At 49.5% G+C, this 18,894-nt stretch overlaps 1 protein-coding gene and 1 long non-coding RNA gene across 4 annotated transcripts in view; one reads left to right on the top strand and one right to left on the bottom strand.

The window, feature by feature from the left end:
- The window catches only part of FGF1 (fibroblast growth factor 1), a 96,900-nt gene that overhangs the window by 13,590 nt on the left and 64,416 nt on the right, over nucleotides 1–18,894 (top strand). The gene's annotated exons all lie outside the window — the stretch shown is intronic.
- Nucleotides 1–18,894, bottom strand: part of LOC311596673 — a 153,749-nt gene that overhangs the window by 5,375 nt on the left and 129,480 nt on the right. The window contains exon 3 of the long non-coding RNA XR_014778922.1: nucleotides 15,424–15,566. This is a non-coding gene — a long non-coding RNA (uncharacterized lncRNA). The remainder of the gene's footprint in view (nucleotides 1–15,423; nucleotides 15,567–18,894) is intronic.

The following is an 18,894-nucleotide window of genomic DNA, read 5'->3' on the forward strand; positions in this document are numbered from 1 at the left end:
CCTGTTTCCTCCCATTCCTCCCTCCCTCCCACTTCCCCCCTTCTCCCCTCCCCTATGTCTGTGATTGAGGGAGACTTCTTACCCCTATGTATGCTCTAAGATTATCGAGTCTCTTCTTGGTAACTTGCTATCCTTCTTCTGAGTGCCACCAGGCCTCCCCATCCAGGGGACATGGTCAGAAAAGGGGCACCAGAGTTCACGTGAGAATCAGATCTCACTCTCCACTCAACAGTGGAGAATATCGTGTTCGTCGGCTAGGTCTTGGTAGGGGTTCGGACATCCTATTGAGTCTTTAGGCGAGAGTAGCATGGAAGAATGGGGAAATAATAGGACCCACAGGGTCCTGGAAACCTACAAGAAGAACTTTATGACAGGCAGATCTGGGTCCTGGGGTCCTCCTCAAACTAAGGCACTCGTTACCTTCTGATCCTCTATGGTAGTCACAGCCTCATCTCAGGACACGTCCTTTAGGCTCCTGTAGGGACTAGCGCAAGGCTCCTAGACAGGAGGCCTTGAAACTCTCAGACTTCTGGGTGCCCATGTAGGAATTTCAGGCATTTAATCAAGGGTCATTTTGCAGAGACCTGGACTCCCATCTCAGTCCCAAGAGCTCTCCGTGTCTCGCCTGAATTTAAGACTCCATGCTTTCTTTAGCCCATTTAGCATCCACCACTCCTTCTCTTCCTTCCTGTCTGCCAGCACCTTCGTTTTCTTTCTTTGGGGAATGTCATCTATGGAGAGGAGGGTGGTGTTAGCGTCTCATGCTCCAGTGGGGAGAGATAGACATCCCAAGAGACGCTGCCCCATTCCTCTCACTCCAAACCGATGCCATGGCTTGGCCCTGTGGCAAAATGTTGAAAAGATAGTCCAGCTGGCAAAATGCTTGCCATATAAGCTTAAAAGCCTGAGTTGCATCTCCAGAAGCCACTATTTTTTGTTGCTGTTTTTTTTTTGTTTGTTTGTCTGTTTTTTGTTTTTTGTTTTTGTTGTTGAGTTGGGTTCAGTAGTGAATGCTTGAAAGCCCGTTGCCAGCAAGGAAGAGACAGGGAGATCTCGGGGCTCACCAGCCAGCCAGGTTAGTCTCCTCACTGAGCTCCAGGTCTGTGAGAGACCCAAACTCAAAACGCAACAGAACAAAAACAGGAACCAGAGAACAAACAAGCAAAACCTAAGGTGGACAGATCCTGTGAGGTAACACCTGCAGTTGTCCTCTGGCCTCCGCATGCACATGTACACGTGTGTACCCAGGAGTACACACACACACAACTTGCACATGCACGCACATGCATGTACACACACACAACTAAGGACAAATTGCCTTGCTTTGGGGGTAGTGGGATCCAGAGAGAGCTGGCTGCCCTCGCAAGGACCGTAGCCTGTGTGAATAAGTGTGGCTTGGTGGGGACTCTGATTCACACTCATCAATTCCCTCTGCCTCTGTTTCCTTTGTGTTGATCACCGAGAGCTTCCCAGGAAAGTCCCCTCTTAAAACTGTATCTTGGAAGGCAAGTACAACAGTTTGAGGACAGCCAGCTGAGGATGCAGGAACAACTCTTCTTCTCCTTGTCACTGTCTTTTAATGTGCGGACACATGGGCTTGGTAATGAAACAAACGCTTCACTTAAAGCAAAAGTAGTAAATAAAAAGTTAAGCCAGAAAGTGAATTTTGTGTTTGCATGCCCTTGCCTGGTTCTTAAAGGGGTTTAAGGGAACAGGTCACGGTTAAGCGGTGCCAGTCACAGGTGAGTGGCACCAACAGTGCCGATGCTCTTTTCAGGGGTGGTGGCAGGTGGACATTCTATCTACACTAGCAAAGGGGTCTACACAACCAATCCAGGGAGAGATGCTGAAGCCAGCCTTTTTGCAGACATGCATTCTATGGAATCTGAATAAGTTAAAAGTCAAGGACCTGCCACCCTATACCAGCTGCTAGGGGCGCAGAGAGTACACCCACTCCTACCCATTGTCAAGGCATTGCTTAGCTGATACAGTACCCCTTGATTTAAGTTGCTAGGACAGGAGTCATTCATAGGCATTCATGACATGGGCCTACCCTGCTTTAAGTAAAGCTAGCATCTATTCACTGTACATAGATCGCAAATGGGTAAATCTTTTTCCTTAAGAAAGGATTCATGCCAGGTGGTGGTGGCGCACACCTTTAATCCTAGCACTCAGAGAGGCAGAGGCAGGCAGATCTCTGTGAGTTCCAGGCGAGTCCAGGACAGCCAAGGCTACCCAGAGAAACCCTGTCTGGAAAAACAAAAAGCAAATGGACACACACACACACACACACACATACACACACACACACACACACAGAGAAAAGAAAGAAAGAAAGAATTCACAGACAGGCAGGGTTTTTAAAATCAACTACCAATAAGGTGTCCCATATCAGAGGTCCCAGCCCAATCAGAGAAAGGAAGGGAGCTACAGAGTGTATAGGTAACAGGACAGGAGCCAGCTCCAGGGCAGTGGACACCAGGGACAGAAGTCAGAGAGGTAGAGGACAGAAGAGCAGCTGTTTCAGTTCCCAAGTCACAGCGAGAAGGAGCATTGTCGGGGCGGGGAGATGGCTCAGTGGGCACAGCCATTGCCACACACACACAGGGACCCGAGTTTGAACCCCGCCAGAACCCATGTGAAGACATCACAGCACACGTCTGTAATCTCGGGGCTCCTGTGTGAGGTGGGAAGCACAAATGAAAGACCCACCAGAAGCCTGTGGGCCGAAGAGCCTGCATACACACCGAGGAACCGAGAAACAGAGACCCTAAGCTTAAACAAGATAGAAGGCAAAGGTCAACACCTAATGTTGTCCTCTGACGTCTACATGCACACCATAGCAAGTGCATGTATGTGCACCCACACATAAGTGAATACACACACACAACCACACTCTCACACACAGGGTGGAGAGCAACTTAAGACACCTAAAGTCAACCTCTGATCTCCATATACATGAATACCTATGCACCTGCACATACATGTACACATATAAGTATGTACATAACGCACACACACACACACAAAGCAACGTGACACAGTGGCGAAATGCATGGATTCTGCAGTGACGCAGCCTGAGGTCCAAATCCTGACACTCTTGCTGATCAGTGCTGTGACCTGCCCCTCAATTTCCTCACTTGTAAACAGCCTTGTTAAGGGCAGGATCAAATGAGGTACAGCCTTAGTCCACCGCCTGGCTTTCAGAGAGTGTTCCTGAGCCCTGAGGAGGCTGTGATGCCCCAGGCACCCGTGCTCTGGCACTTTTGCTTAGGCCTGGTGCTCTGTCTGCATTTGTAAAGATCTGGAGACAGAACAGCTATTGTCCTAGCCAGCAGTGTTTCTTGTCCTTTCTGTGTCCAGGCACTGGACTCAGCTTTAAGTCTGCCAACAGGGGTGAAGCTGGGGCTGGTACAGATGCAGGACCGAGGCTCAGTGGAAGGGCTGTTTACTTGTGGTCCCACAGCTACCAAGGGCCAGCATGTCTGTGCTGCTACCTGGGAAAGCATTCCAAGAGACAGGTGGAACTTAGTGACAGGAATTCAGCAACAGGTGACACTTGAGAGCACTAGAGAATAGGCTAGAATTTGTAACCACTGGTTTGAGGTGGCAAGGCCCTAGCATGGGTCACAAGCAGAGTCTCAACCTTGAAGACTTACAGCCCATGGGCCACCCACACTCCAGGATAATCATGAATGCACCACAACATAAAACACACTTACTTAGCCGGGTGGTGGTGGCGCACGCCTTTAATCCCAGCACTCGGGAGGCAGAGGCAGGTGGATCGCTGTGAGTTCGAGGCCAGCCTGGTCTACAAAGCGAGTCCAGGACAGCCAAGGCTAAGACAGAGAGACCCTGTCTCGAAAAAAACAAAAAAACAAAAAACAAAAACAAAAAAAACCACACACTTACTTAAAACATTACAAGAAGGTTTTTTGTTTTTTGGTTTTTTTTTAAGATTTTGTCCTTTTTTTTTTCCTTTCAAAACTTAATACATCTTGACTGTGAACTTTGTAGATGATAGTATCTGTCACAATGCCTGAAGGCTAGACACCACTGACAGTCTTGGGGGTAGGATCTTTGGAAATAAGATGTACTAAATAGGTACTGTGGCTGGCCTCCAATTTTCCTGAGCCGGGCAGTGGGAGGGTGGGGCTTGAGAGTACTGGAAATGAGGCGAAGAACAGATTTGGGCAGGAAGGAGAACGCTGCACCAGGACTCTCTGAATGATGGAGCCTAAGTTCAGGGTTGCCTTAGCTAAGTCCGAGGGTAGCATCGGGTGGCCTTGGTTGTAGATATAGGAGGAATAGGTAATCTAAAACAAAGGCTCTTAACCAGGCAAGTTTACGGTGAAGGGAAGGATTTGACTTCTCAGGAGAATACAACCAAACGTAGCCTGTGGAGACTCAACACCACCTCTCTAACCTTGTTCAGGGAATGCTGGTGAGGCCGACAGGTGTGAAAAGGCACACCTACCTTGCAGGGGACTGTGCTGGTGTGGTTGGTTACTCATGGGCATGACACAGTTCTGCCCCTGGTCCAGGGGTTTTAAATTCCTGCTAGGCTCAGTGGGACAAGCCCATAATCTCAAGTGCTCAGGAAGCCTGCCTGGGCATTTAGGGAGACTTTATCTCAAAATGAAAATCAGAAGGAAGGACGAGGAGACAGCTGAAATGGCCCAGCTAGCATGCACAAGGCCCTTGGGTTTAATCTTTAGCTTTATATAGGGCCGGGGGAGGGGGGTGTTCAGATTTCCAAATCCTATGCACAGAAGTGATTCAGTGGGTTCACGAAGGAGCTGGGATTCTGTATTTCCTTTGTGATGTGCAGATGGTCCTGGTATCTTTAATCCATGGGCCACAGTTAGAAAGACTTGGGTTTTCTTGCTACACACTGGGGGCCCTTTCTCTTTATGTTAGTAAGGGAAACACAGAGTTGTGTGGCCTGGGTGGCAGTTGGCCTCTTCTTTGTCACATTGACTTGTCTGGCCGACCTTCTAACTACTGTAACAACACTATTGTGTACAAGACCCATCTCCCGCAGTGCTCTTTTCCCATGAATTCTTCACAACAGCAGTGCTACTAGGTGGATGTTGTTACTATACACATCTTACTTTGCTAGAAATGGGCCCACCTCCAGGAAGAAGTGGGGCTGGGATTTGAACTCATCACTCGCGGGGCCCAAATACGTAACTGATGGGCTGTTCTGTGAGAGTAGATTCAGTCTTCCTTTCTCCATCTTAGATGTGTGTGTGTGTGTCCTCTGCTTCCCATCCTTGTCTTGCCCACCTTTCTCCAGAGGGTGGCATGTTCCTACGCTTCTCCATCCATGTTGCATTCAGTAAGTCAAAAGGGCAGGGAAATAGGTGTGTAGAAGCGGGAATAATAGGTTTAATTCATATGTTGAAATCACCCCAATCCCTAGAACCCCAGAATGGGGTCCTACTTTGAAATGGGTCTTTTCAGAGATCCGAGTTAAGGTGAGGTTGTTAGAATGACTTTCCCGCCTAATAAAGAAGGGGGATTTGTGCACAGAGATTTATACAGAGGTGGGAGGGTGTGAGGAGACACAGCCATGAAGGAGAGGGGTGTTCAGCAGAGTTTTCCTTACAGCCCTCAGAAGGAGCCCTCAGACAATGTCAGGTCTGAAACTCGATGAAGGAAAGACCTCAGACCTAAATAGTATGCAATCAGGAAAGAGCATGTATTCTGCAGAAATCCAGCATATTGGAGTCACCACTTAGACAAAATGGCTAAGTGAGCTCCTGGGCTCCGTTTAAAGGCATCCAGGGGAATTCCAAGAGAGGTTAGGTAATCTTTAACATGATTGGAACATTCAAACTGAAAAAGCGAAGGCAACCTTAGCCAACGGTCATGAGTTAATCATAAGACAAGAGATTTCCAGATGGCAGTAAATCACCCTTAAGCAATTAGACCAACAGTATATCACTCTCAAGCAATCTTATCTTCTGCCGACCAGGTGGCTAGGCTGTCTCTGATTGGCTGCCCTTTTTCTGCAGTATTCTCAGTAACCACTGAGCTCATTTCTGAGGACTGGGGACTTAGGCCTGTTCTAAGCAAACAAGAAAATGAAGCCAGTCATGGAGTCCTTAAGGCTTATTTAACCAGGCCCCCTCCACAACACCTTCCTGTTGTTTTCTCCACTCAGCAGCCCCCACCAAGTCATATAAAGTAGGAAGACAAGTTCTAGCGTTTCCTCTAGGTCCTAACGTTGGGATGGCCCAGATGAAGGTCAACACAGTGTGCCAAGCTGGAGTAACATTTTAAATTTTAGACTCTGGGAGCCTTTCTGCTGTCTTTAGTGTCGCTCTCGAGAATGCTAAGAAGGCCCGAGGCCCGGGAGGGAAGGACTGAAGGAGTGAGGAGGGAAGAGGAAAGGAGGCAGGAGAAAGAATTGAGATGGGGACTGTGGTAGGTTTAAGCAACGCCAGTCATGACCATGCCCAGTCATGCAGCTCACTGTGGGGACTCTCTGCAGCCAGGAAGCATGCCAAACACTGAGCTGCAGCAGGGCCGGGACCCATAATTCCCTGAGCAAGAGAAGCCACAGATGGAGGTGTGGCTATCAGTCTCTTTGGGTGACCTGCAGAGCACATAGCAGAGGTACCTGGGGGGGGGGGGCAGGGGAGGTGGGGGGGGGGGAGGTAGGGTGTGGGGGGTAGAGGTGAGATCTGAAACTGAGATCTGAAAGACTGTCACGTGGAGGTGAAGGAGGGCAGAGGGTTCCAGAAGGTCATGTGATGTGAGAAAGTATGGCTACCAAGGAGCCAAAGCAAGGCCAGGCCAGTATAGCTGGAGGACAGGAGGGAGGGGCTGCATAGGAGAAGGGCCTGTTGAAGGTTTAAGTTGTATATATATTTTCTCCCTCCCTCCCCCCCCCTCTCTTTCCGAGACAGGATCCCTCTGTGTTAGCCTTGCCTATCCTGGACTCACTTTGTAGACCAGGCTGGCCTCAAACTCATGGCAATCTGCCTGCCTCTGCTTCCAGAGTGCTGGGATTAAAGGCGTGTCCCACCACCGCCTGGCTAGGTTGTATTGTCATTTGCTTCTCTGTTGCTGGATAAACACTAAAAACCATGTGGGATTACAAGTTACAGCCCGTCCTCAAGGTAGGGCCAAAGCAGGAACTCGAGGCAGGAGCCTGGAGGCAGAAACGGAAGCAGAGAACATGGAGAAATGCTGCTAACTGGCTTGCTTTCTGCTTCTGCTCAGCTCAGCTTCCTTATACAACCCAGGACCACTGGCTATAGGGTGGTACTGCCCTCGGTGGGGTGGGACCTCCTCCATCACTTGAGGGTCAAGAAAATGTCTCCATAGGCATGCACATAGACCAATCTGACCGCAGCAATTCATTTGCGGGTCCCTCCTCCCACATGTCTGTCAAGTTGCCAACCAAGGATAGCCATCCCAGGTGCTTAAGCTGTTAAGCCGCCACAGAAAGCTTAGAGCGGTGGTCCTCACCTTTCCTAATGCTACAACCCTTTAATACAGTTCCTCATGTTGCGGTGATGACCAACCCCCCTCCACCATAAAATGATTCTGTTGTTACTGCTACACTGTAATTTTGCTATTGCCATGAATCATAATGTGAGCGTCCGATAAAGAGAATTTCTAATATGAGACCCCCCAAAGGGGGTCCCACATGTTGAGAACAAGTGGATTGAGAGGGTGTGACTCTACTCAAGGAAACTCTCATTCAAAACAGGGCTAGAGGAGCTGGTGTGGGGCGGCAGCAGGCAGCTCTGGAGCTCGGATATCAGCTCCTATGTTTCACAAGTCTGCATGATCAAAAAAGGGAAGAGAATAGTGTCCCAGCCACAGCGTGCCCACAACGGCGGGTGCCAGAGGGTCCAAATCGGCACAGCGAATCATTACTTTTTCTCTTGCTATGACCAAATTTCTGGTAAGAAGCAACTTCAGGTCTTAAGAGTTTATTTTGGCTTGCAGCCCATCAAGGCAGGGAAGGCATGCGGGGCACGAGGGTAGGGTCTGACCTCCCTGTACCCATAGACTGAAAGCCAAGGGAAACAGAGAGTAGGGCCAGACTGTAAAACCTCAAGGCCCGCCTCTGATAACCTACTTCCTCTGTCAAGGTTCCATATCCTAAAGGTCCCACATCCTTTTAGATAGCACCCCCAGCTGGGCACCAAGTGTTCAACTGTGAGCCTATGGGGGACATTTCACATTCAAACCACAACAGACAGTTATTTGTGGTCAGTAGGTCCCATCAGTAAGTTAAGAGCCAAGCAGCGATCCTAATTCAGGTGACCGGACCTCACTGGAAGTGCACAAAGGTCTCGGGGACACAGCCTCTGCCTTCTGCTTGTGCTCTGCCTGCAGCAGCAAGAGCTGGCACACATTCGGGGATCTAATTGTTCAGCAAGGGCTGGGAACAGTGGGCAAAGTTGAGAAAAGGAAGGGACAGAGGAGAGTGAGCGTAAACAGAAGAGAAGGCTGGTGGGGACAGAAATGAAAGGGGACAGAAGTTGCTGGGTGGGGAAATGCAAAGGCCACAAGGTTAACTGTGTCTCAGTCATGACTTCATGCAAGAAGGTGTGAGCAAGTGTGGTGGAGCACACTTGTAATGTCAGCACTTGGGGAGGCTAAGGCGGGAGGATCAGAGTTCAAGGCCAGCATGGCTACATAGATGGAGCCTGGAAAGAAAGAAAGAAAGAAAGAAAGAAAGAAAGAAAGAAAGAAAGAAAGAAAGAAAGAAAGAGGAGGGAGTGAGGGAGGAAGAGAAGGGAAGGGAAGAGGAAGAGGAAGGAAGGAAAGAGAAAGGAAGGGAAGGAACAGAAGGGAGGGGAAGGAAAGGAAAGAAAGAAAGAAAGAAAGAAAGAAAGAAAGAAAGAAAAAACAAAGAAAGAGAAAGAAAGAAAGAAAATGAGCAAGCAGTGAGCCAGGCCTAGGAGTGAGACTCTCTGGCTTGGGATTGCCTGGCCTACCTGACACCATGCTCCCTTCTCTGGGAAACTTATCAATAACAGTTGCCAAGGAGATAAGTCACCTGTCACAAAAGCCCCGCTACAGAAAACTGGACGCAGTTTACTTCCACACTCTCCGTCTGCCACAGAAGGAATCCCTTCTTCCTTTGGACTTGAACAGAGACACTGGAGATGGGCAAGCAAGACTGTTCTCATGGAGTAACCTGGGCGGCAAGCGAGCAGCCGAGCACTTGAGGGGACACTTGAGCTCCGTGGCTTCCCTTCTTTTCCTCTGCTGGCCCTTTCCTGCCTCCCAGGCTTTGCCACTGTGCCCTCAGCCTGGAATGCTTTTCTTTGAGTTCCTCACATAGCATTGTGTCTGGTTTTGCTTATTCTCAGCCTCAGGCCTTACCTCAAAGCGGCTTCCTGTTACTCCAGTCTTAGCTGGTCTCTCCTATGTGGGCTTACCCCAAGCAGTGGCTGCTGTGCCAATCTTTAAAAACATTGCTATTGCCTATTCTGTTAGAACATAAGCCTCACAGGGCAGGAAGGCCTGCCTTGTCTGTCTCCCGCCCACTCCCTCCCCCCCTACTCCTCCCCACCCCTGCTGCCTCCCCACACCCATGCTCCCTTCCCAGGACCTAGGACAGAGGCTAGCCACAGAGTAGCAGCTCAGTAGCCAGATGACCAGCAATGAGCAAATCACTGCATCTTGGGAGTCCGTGAGTCAAGGCCTGGGGCAACAGTGAGTGCTCAGCCCACGCTCTTCTGTCCTTACAACTTCCTTGCATCTGAGGGTGAAGCTGTGAAACCTGAGCCCAGGGCCTGGCAGTTCTCAGCTGCTCTGGTTTGGCTGCCTTGGTGTCATCGCTACAGAGACACTTTAGATCATCTATGGGTCGTGACTGCCTTAGAGTCAAATGAGCTTTCCACAGAGGTTGCCTAAGACCATTGGAAATGCCAAGTATTTACATTCCACAAGAGTAGGGGAATTTGGAGTAGCAATGAAAGTAATTTTGTGGGTGGGGACCACTACAACGCGAGGAACTGTACTAAAGGGTCCCAGCATCAGGAAGGTTGCCAGCCGCCGACTTAGGCAGATCAAAGCCCATCCTAGGTGTGCTGTTCACATAGAGATGAGTAGCCTCACACCTAAGAGGCATCTAAAGCAAGTGAGTGACACCAAGTTCCAAAGAGGATACAGGGGTTGGGCTTTCCCCAGGTTGATGGGGGAAGTGGCGCATATTCATCACCCAGCATGTGCCAGGTGCACTAGAAGAAGAAAGGACTTCTAGAAGGTGCCACTTTCCTTGTGCCATCATCAGAATCCCTGTGAGAGTCTGACGCAGCAGGGGCAGGGAGTTGGGAACAAATGCTACAGAGCTTTGTCCTGAGATCTCAGAGTCACACGCTGGCTGGCCTGGCTTTTTGGAGAAAGTGACAAGGCACAGTCTTCTTCCTTCGGTTCAATTATTATGTCTGGTAGAGGGACTTTCTAAATGGTAGGTGCAGGTTAGGCTCAAAACGGCATCTTTCAAAAGTTCTTCCCAACTCTGAAATTTTCATGCAGCTAGCATGAACATTAATTCTCATTCTCCCAGGCTAGTTGGGGGGGAAGCAAAACACCATCAGGCTCTGAGTAGGTCAGGAAGTTTTCTGATGGCTTCCATTCTTACCCATCTTTTTTGTTTTTGTTTTTGTTTTTGTTTTGTTTTTCGAGCCAAGGTCTCTCTCTCTGTAGCCCTGGCTGTCCTAGACTCACTTTGTAGACCAGGCTGGTCTCGAACCCACAGTGATCCGCCTGCCTGTGCCTCCCAAGTGCTGGGATTAAAGGCATAAGCTGCCACACATGGCTCTTACCCATCTTTCTGGAGCCTGAGGTGCCCGAGTGTGTAGCATAGTGGTCAGTGACAGAGGCTATAGGGTAAAATGGTCTGGGTTCAAATTCTGGATCCGGCACTCCGTAGCTGTGTGTTCCCAGTCAGGTTAGATAACGTGTCAGGCCCTATTAAAGAAACAGCACATATCTTTACAGCTCTTGCCAGGAGTCTGTGAGCTAACACAGGTGAAATTCATTGTGCCTGTCCATGCTGCCTCAGTGTCAGCTGTTCCCATCCCAGGGGGTTAGGTGCCTGAGACAACACCCACATGCTTTAGTACACAATGCATAGACAGCAGCTAACATCCCCTCAAGGAAATGTGAACTGTTATTGCTGCTGACAGAATCTGCAGTCTGGCTAAGGTTTCTGTAACTCTTCATATGAACTTTTTAAAAAAGTAAATATAGTAGTAGTAGTAGTAGTAGCAGCAGCAGTAGTACAGACCCTGTGAAGGCGTCCCCCTCCCTGCTGATTCTGGTAGCCCTGCCCCAAGTCCCCTGAAAGAGAAGATTATCATTCTGGATTATTCCTCATGTGAGGAACCTGGAACCAGCAAGCATGAGCCCTCTAAAGTGCTGAAGGCGGAAGCCCTGAGCAGATGCAGGTTACCTGTTTGGCACAGGCCTGTAGAAGTCCCCAACAATGACTACGGACTCCCAGGCTTTTGTTCCTTTTGTCCTATGCACACAAAGGCTTTGGGCTTCCTACCTCAGAAACCATAATTCGTCCATGCAGGGCCTCCCCCAAAATTGTGCTCAATGTCCCCTGAGGTTGGTGTTGGGTTCAGATCACTTGGAGAAGGGTGCCAAGGACCCCAGGGGCTGCTGATAGTGGCAGATTCTACAGCCACCGCGTGCCTGGTGCTCTGCCCTCCCTCCTACTGACTCTAGCTAAGGAGCTGTTCTTTCTGCTTCCCTCTCTGTGAGAAAGCCTGGACGGGGCTGGGGGAGGGCTAAGGAGGGGGGGCTATAGTCAGACTAGAGGTGATACAGGAAGCAAAGCACAGCTGTCTCTACGGATGTGTTCAATTCCCTGGCCTGCCCTGTGGCATCCCAGAGTTGTGGCTATGGAAACAGCCGGTGGTGTGATCAATGTCTCAGTGGCCTGAGAATTGCTTGCCTTGCACCAGGTGACCATGAGCACATCACTTGGCTTCCGAAGCAGCTTAAAGAGATGGAGTCTGGGAAGGGGTCCAGGCTGAGATCTGGAGGAGGAGATGCTGGCAGCACCCACGCCCCACTCAGCTCATCTTTTACCCCTGAGGCCCACGAAGTAATATGGATTCAAACCGGGGCTGCTCTCCGGGGACTTTAGACAGCTGCTCGCTGAAGAGTGATGCTCTCCCAAAAGGAAGCTGGAACCCCTCCAGTCCCACTTTGGCCCTTCCTGATACTCCCCCCCACCTCCCACTGAGGCCTGAGGGTTTAATACACAGCTGGATCTGGGTGGATCCAGAGGCGCACAGTGCGAGCAAGCAGGGAGGGAGGGCGTTTCTAAGGCAATGTCCCAGTTGTTTCTAGTGACCCATTGACCTGACCCTCCCTGCCTTACGCAGCCTGAGACCGAGCCAAGCCTTTGGAGGGCGGCTTCACCTTGGGGTAGCTGGCCTGGGCCTACTGTGCTGGGTGGGAGGTTTGGATCCCACGCTGGATGGGCCCTGGGGGAGGTCAGGAGAAGGATGGGCCAAGGAAGGCCTCATCACGTCTCTCCTTCACACTATTCAACACTCAGATGAGGGCTGTGGGGACCTCTGTTCTGGGAACTGTCTTGGAAAAAAAAATCTTTTAACACGTCTTGGCTGTAAGATGGAAATCTATCTTGAACTGGTGACATGAGGTCTTTTCATCAGGCAAGGCGGCACTTACATGTAATCCTAGCACTTAGGAGGCTGAGACAGAGGTTGTGGGTTTGAGATCTGCCTGGATACATAGTGAGTTTTGTTTTGCTTTGTTTGTTTTGCTTATTTAATGAGCCTTATGGGCTGTGGTGATGGCTCTACCAATAAAGTGCCTGCCTTGATTTGGATCCCCAGCACCATTGTAGAAGGTACGAAAGAGCACATTTGTAACCCCAACACAGTGGCAGGATGCGGAAGTGGGCTGGTGGGTGGGGATGTGGGTGGAGACAGAAGGATCCCTGGCATTCACTGGCTGCCTAGTCCTGCCCGGTCAGTGAGCTCCAAGGTGAGCAAGGCGAGTGAGAGACTTTGTCTCAAAAAAAAAAAAATTTTTTTTTCAGGTGGAGAGTGATTGAGGAAACCAGTGCGGATACCTAGCCTCCTCTTGTGTATGCACACACACGTACACTTGCGCACTTCCCTGAACACACACAAACTTGTGTGCATACACATAGTACATATAGACAGACAGACAGACAGACAGACACACACACACACACACACACACACAATTTAAGGAAACATCTTATAGACTGCAGCTGGAGGGAGGGACTTCTGGTAAATACCAGAGAGCTGTCCGTTTGTCAGTGGTGGCAGCCCTGACAATGTTTCCCTGTATCCAGAGCCTGTTCTTCCTGGCCAGCCTCACATCCTGCCGGGCTGCACTGGCCGCTTCTGTTGTTCATTATCTCTCCCCATCCTCTCTCTCCTCACTCCACCCAGGAGCTGCTATTTTTAACCTGCACTGTAATGCTAGGACCGAACAAGACACGCTGCCTCTATCCACAGCAAACAGGGCTGCCTGGAAAGACAGCCCTCTTCCCAGGGCCTTTTTCCCTGTCCCCTCGCATCCTCTCTTTTCACATTTATTTAGTATGTACTTTCCTGGGGAACCTGCACAGGCTACAAGGGTTGAGCAGTTCTCAGGGCATTTACATCCTAATGTAGCAGAGACAAGGGCAGGGTAAAAGAAAGAACACACACACATACACACACACACACACACACACACACACACACACACACACGCAGGTGTGCCAAAGAAGAGACTAGTGACAATAGCAGAGACTGTGACAGGTCTGTGTTGGAAAAGCAACGAGGAAGCCTTGGCCTGGGGAGACTGTGATAAACAGGGCAGAGAAGCGAATGTTCTGGGAGGTAATGGAGGCAGAGCTCAAGAGGAAGCAGACAGACTCTCCTCCTCCTGAGGTGGGGCCAGCTCAGTGTGTTCTGGAACACAGCAGAAAGCTCAGAGACCGAGGCGGGGCGAGTGCTCCAGGTAAATCTGGAAGGTTTGAAATGAGCAGATGATATAGGCCCTTGAAGCCACACAGAGTTGACACTATGGAGTCATTGGACACTTGGAGGCAAGAGGTGACAATGGTGGTTTAAGCCATCATTTGGCCTCTGGCAGGAGAACAGACCCAACAAGGCGATCAGAAACCTGAAGAGAGGTACGAGAGACAGGCCAGAAGGGCCATCCTGGGAACAGGCTGGCAGCTCCAATTTGGGAGTCACTGCATGTTTTCCTCCAAAGGCTGGCAGAACTGTATCCCACCATCATAAGATGGAATGAAGACACACCCAGCTCCCACATCACAAGTGCTGAGAAGAATCTGTCTGCTCTAGCTAGCCCACTGCCCACAGCTGGTATCTTTACTAGCTTTGTAAGCACAGTAAGCTTTCGTCCAACACTGGCCCTTTGAGTCTTCTGGAAGGTGTGGAAATTCTATTCTCTTTACACCATGGTACCGTCTCTGTCCTCTACATCTTCGGAAGGGGTGTGAAGCCAAATAAGACAAATGCACTTGTGTGTGTATGCATGCATGTGCTCGCGCATGCCATATGTAAGTGTGTGTGTGTGTGTGCGCGCGCGCGTGTGTGTGTGTGTGTGTGTGTGTGTGTGTGTGTGTGTGTGTGTGTTAGTGCAGCTTAAACCTACAGTCTTTTAGGCAATTGCTTTACTGCTGAGGTACATTCCTCGTCCTCTTTTCACTTCTTAAACTAAAGTGCCCAGATAGGTCTTGAATGTGTGATCCCCCTGCCTCAGTCTCCTGAGTAGCTAAAAGGATTATATCACCACCAGACTCAGCTCAACTCTGTCATTCTTAAAGAAGTTATGGATTTTTTAAAATGGAGTTTTAAAGATTTATTTATTTATTTATTACGTATACAGTGTTCTGCCTGCATGTACACCTGCAGGCCAGAAGAGGGCTTATAGATGGCTGTGAGCCACCATGTGGTTTCTGGGAATTGAACTCAGGACCTTTGGAAGAGGAGGCGGGGTTCTCTTAACCTCTGAGCCATCTCTCCAGCCCCGAAGTTACGGATTTTTGTGTGTGCTTTTTTTTAACATGTGTGTGTGTGCGCGTGCATGTGCATGTGTGTCTTTCTCTTGCTGTGTTGGAGACTGACCTTGCCATGGGCCTGTATAAGCTAGTAAGCATTCTACCACTGAGACACATCCCACCTGCACTACCAAATGTTTTAACATATGGACAGAAAAGTCTTGAGGGAGGCCAGCAAGATGGGTTTTGGGTTAAAAGCACCTGCTGCCAAACATGACAACCTGCGTTAGATCCCCAGACCCAGATGGCGGAAGAAATGAAATGACCCCTGAAAGCTGTCCTCTGACCTCCGCCCAAGGCACACCTGCACCCCACACACCCGCCATAAAAACACAAGTGCACACATTACTTACCTTTTGATTATGTTTTTGGTGTAATTCTGCCACAATGCGGCAAGTTAGGAAAAATCCCAATTGGGACTCAACTATGGGTCCTGAAGTTAGGTCCCTTGACAGCTATGTGGCCACATACAAACCTTCCTCGGAACTTCTGGTCCCTGTGAACCAATGAGAAGGATGTGGGTTAGAGTAATTTGTAAAGGGGAAGAGATTTGGTGTCTTTTTGTTTGTTTGGTTGGTTGTTTTTTGTTTGTTTGTTTGTTTTTGGTTTTTGGGTTTGGTTTTTCAAGACAGGGTTTCTCTGTGTAGCCATGCCTGTCCTGGGCTCGCTTTGTAGACCAGGCTGGCCTAAAACAGTGATCCGCCAGCCTCTGCCTCCCGAGTGCTGGGATTAAAGGTGTGTGCCACCACCGCCCAGCTGGGGAAGGGATTTGGAAAACAACTTCCCATCCTTTTCTGTGAGAACCAAGGAAAATGAATTGTAAAACCACTCAAAATACCCATATCTTTATTGTTCCTTTTCCTCATTTGGGATTGGGGGGCGGGGAAGATGCCAAAACTTAAAGCGTTCAAGATAGTGGCTCTTTTTTCCTTCCTTACCAAGAACTGGGTTGTCTGGATTAGAGCTAAGTTTAATTCAGTTGTTCACAGCTGCACAAAGAGCACAGCCTCCCTTCCCACGGAGCCAGCTGTGTTTTATAACTGTCTATCCTCAAACGCTAAACAAATAAACTGGGGGGAAGCAAGGCTGTCCAGATCCATCCTAAACCTATCTCTGTTTTATAGAACAATCCAGAAATAACCAGCTCTGCCTCGCAGACCACGGGAAGAGCTAACGTCACCCATGTTGGCACTGTGCCTAGTTTGTGAACAGACTAGTTTGTGATGCTGACCAGCGCATGGCAGATACTCAGTGGGCTGCACTGGAGGCATAGCCCAGGCAGACACTTTTCTTACCAACAGCAAACTGCAAAGAGGTGAAACAGAGTACTCATTTAATCTAAACACTGGCGGACCCTGTCGGGAGGGCCAGAGGCTGACAGATGATTAAAGCGAGCAGGTGCAATCTGAGTTTGGCAGTTGAATGCAGAGAACTTTTCTCCTCTAAATCATAGCTCTTGGGACGTGTCGTGGCGGAACTGTGGAGGGATTTCTTGAAAACACCACTGCAGGCACTGTGTGTGATGAAGCACTGTCGACGGCCAGGCCAAGCTTTCCCATTTCTGTCTAGCTACGGGAATGGTTCCAAAGTCTTAGCCTGTGTAGCCATGTCTGCTAAAAAAAAAAAAAAAATCAAGATAGCATATCCGACTGTACGGCTACACACCCTGGGTATGTGCTTGGCTGGTGCTGGCTGAGTGCCTGCTGTGTGTAAGAAACCACAGTGCAGGATAACCAATGACAAAATGGCTTTTCTTGGGGCGAGGGAGATGGCTTGGTGGCTACAATGCCTCCTGCACAAAGATGAGAACTTGAATTTGATCTCTAAAACCCACATTTTAAAAAGCCAGGGGGCATGCTCACATGCTTTTGTAACTCTAGCATGGGGGGGGGAGGGGGGGCACGGAGAGGGGATAGACTAAGTGGATCTTAGTCAGTGCACTCAGTGACAAACCCTAGCTTATCATTGAGACAAGATGGCCAGCGAAGCCCCCTCTCACCAAATGCATGCACATGGGCACACATGCACAAATGCACACAATGCACATCTGCTCACACAAGTACATGCCTTAACAAAATAAGCACAACATAATGGGTTTTTTTTCCCCCTTAGACTATTACAGCTTGGAAAAGACAAACCATAAACAACACTAAGGCAGGGGACAGTCTAAGTTCACTGAACTGACATCACTTGAGGTCCTCTGTGACCTAATGTCAATCTCATCCTGGACATCCCTGTGAGGCCCTCTGGTTAATGGCCTCGGGCTGGGGAGATGCCCTCCACCTTCCCATGAGCCTTCATTCACGGGATTCCTTTATTCTGTTCTCACACATGCAGAGCTCGTTTGTCCTTCCGGCAGAGACACCTTGTTTCCACAAAAGCTGCCTACCCTACATCCTTGGCTCCTGGCTCTGGCCTCATAGCACTTAGCAGAGCCTGATACTGTGTCTGTGATTTAACTTCTCACACACTCTCAAAGACCCTGAGACGATATTATTTCTCCTGAAGCGTTGGTAACAACAAAAATAGCGGCTGTAAGATGCAATTCTGCAATGTGTGTTTCCTTTACAAGGCAGGCACTGGCAGGACTGCCCCTCTTGAAGATGGATAATAAGCACAAAGAGTAGGGGCTACGGTTGCTTACAGATGCAGTGACGGAAGCCAAGAACGGGCATCTGCCTTTGTGGATTTAAATCCCGGAAGCTTCCCATTGAAGCCCATGGCTGTTCTCTTGCTGTGTCTAGCCAGGTTTCTTGTTCATAACAGCCTCCACAGGGTGGCTCCCTGACAGGACAGGGAAAGCCAGGGCAGCCTTTCTGACGTCATGCTGTCAGTCACAGCCACTGAGACTTGTTAAGTGCCACTGTTAGTGCCCATCGCTTCTCTTGCACTTATTATTTAGGTCACGCTCAGCCTTCCTAATGCTGCAACCCTTTAATACACTTCCTCATATGGTGACCACCCCCCCCCCAACTATACAATTATTTTGTTGCTACTTCATAATTTTGCTACTGTTGTGAATCATAATGTAAGCATCTGTGTTTTCTGATAGTCTTAGGTGACCCCATGAAAGGGTTGTTTGAGCCCTTCCCCCAGAGGGGTCATGACCCACAGGCTGAGAACCACTGGTCCAGGATACAAGGGCAACAGTTGCCAATGGAAAAGTAAACATCTTGAATTGGTTTACCACAAAAGATTCAGATGGTGGTGTAGTTAGTTTAGACTCTCTGGGTCTAGTTTGATTTGGACAGTGACACGACCCATCATACAGAGTCCTACTTGGACCCAGGGTTTCACGTAGCTGCTCTGTCTGGGTGAGAGGCTGGATGTAACAAGGCATTGCCTCTTCTTTCCTCCTGACTAGCCCTGCCAGCCTCCTCTCAGAGGAGCGTGGTGTGGCTCCCAGGCCTGTCGCTCTGTGTTACCCTGCTCAGATCCAGACAGGATTGCTTTTGTGAGCACGCGTGGGTGGGTGGCCCTCTGCGGCATCCCAAGTCAGTGGGAGCAGGGCCAGAAGGGCAGTTGGGTTGAAAAGTTAAGAAAGGGCAAAGAGTGGCAGAGCTGTATGCAGACGGCCGCCGGCAGGCCAGCCAGGGCGCTCCCTCCCTTTCTTCCTGAGGCATGAAGAGGTGAAGGCTGGAGGATAGAGCCCAGAGCCTAAGCTCCTCAGGGCTCCTCAAGCCCGCCATATCTGTTGGTGGATAAGATAGCCAAGTCTGCCTCTCTCCCTTCTTTGCCCCTTCAGTCTGTGAGGGACTAAGAAGCCGGTAGCAGCTGTAGTCTATCTAAATGTCTGTACCAACTCTCATGTTAAAACAGCATCT

Source organism: Acomys minous, assembly GCF_964271855.1.
Source record: "Acomys minous genome assembly, chromosome: 4".
In the NCBI taxonomy this organism is placed as follows: Eukaryota; Metazoa; Chordata; class Mammalia; order Rodentia; family Muridae; genus Acomys; species Acomys minous.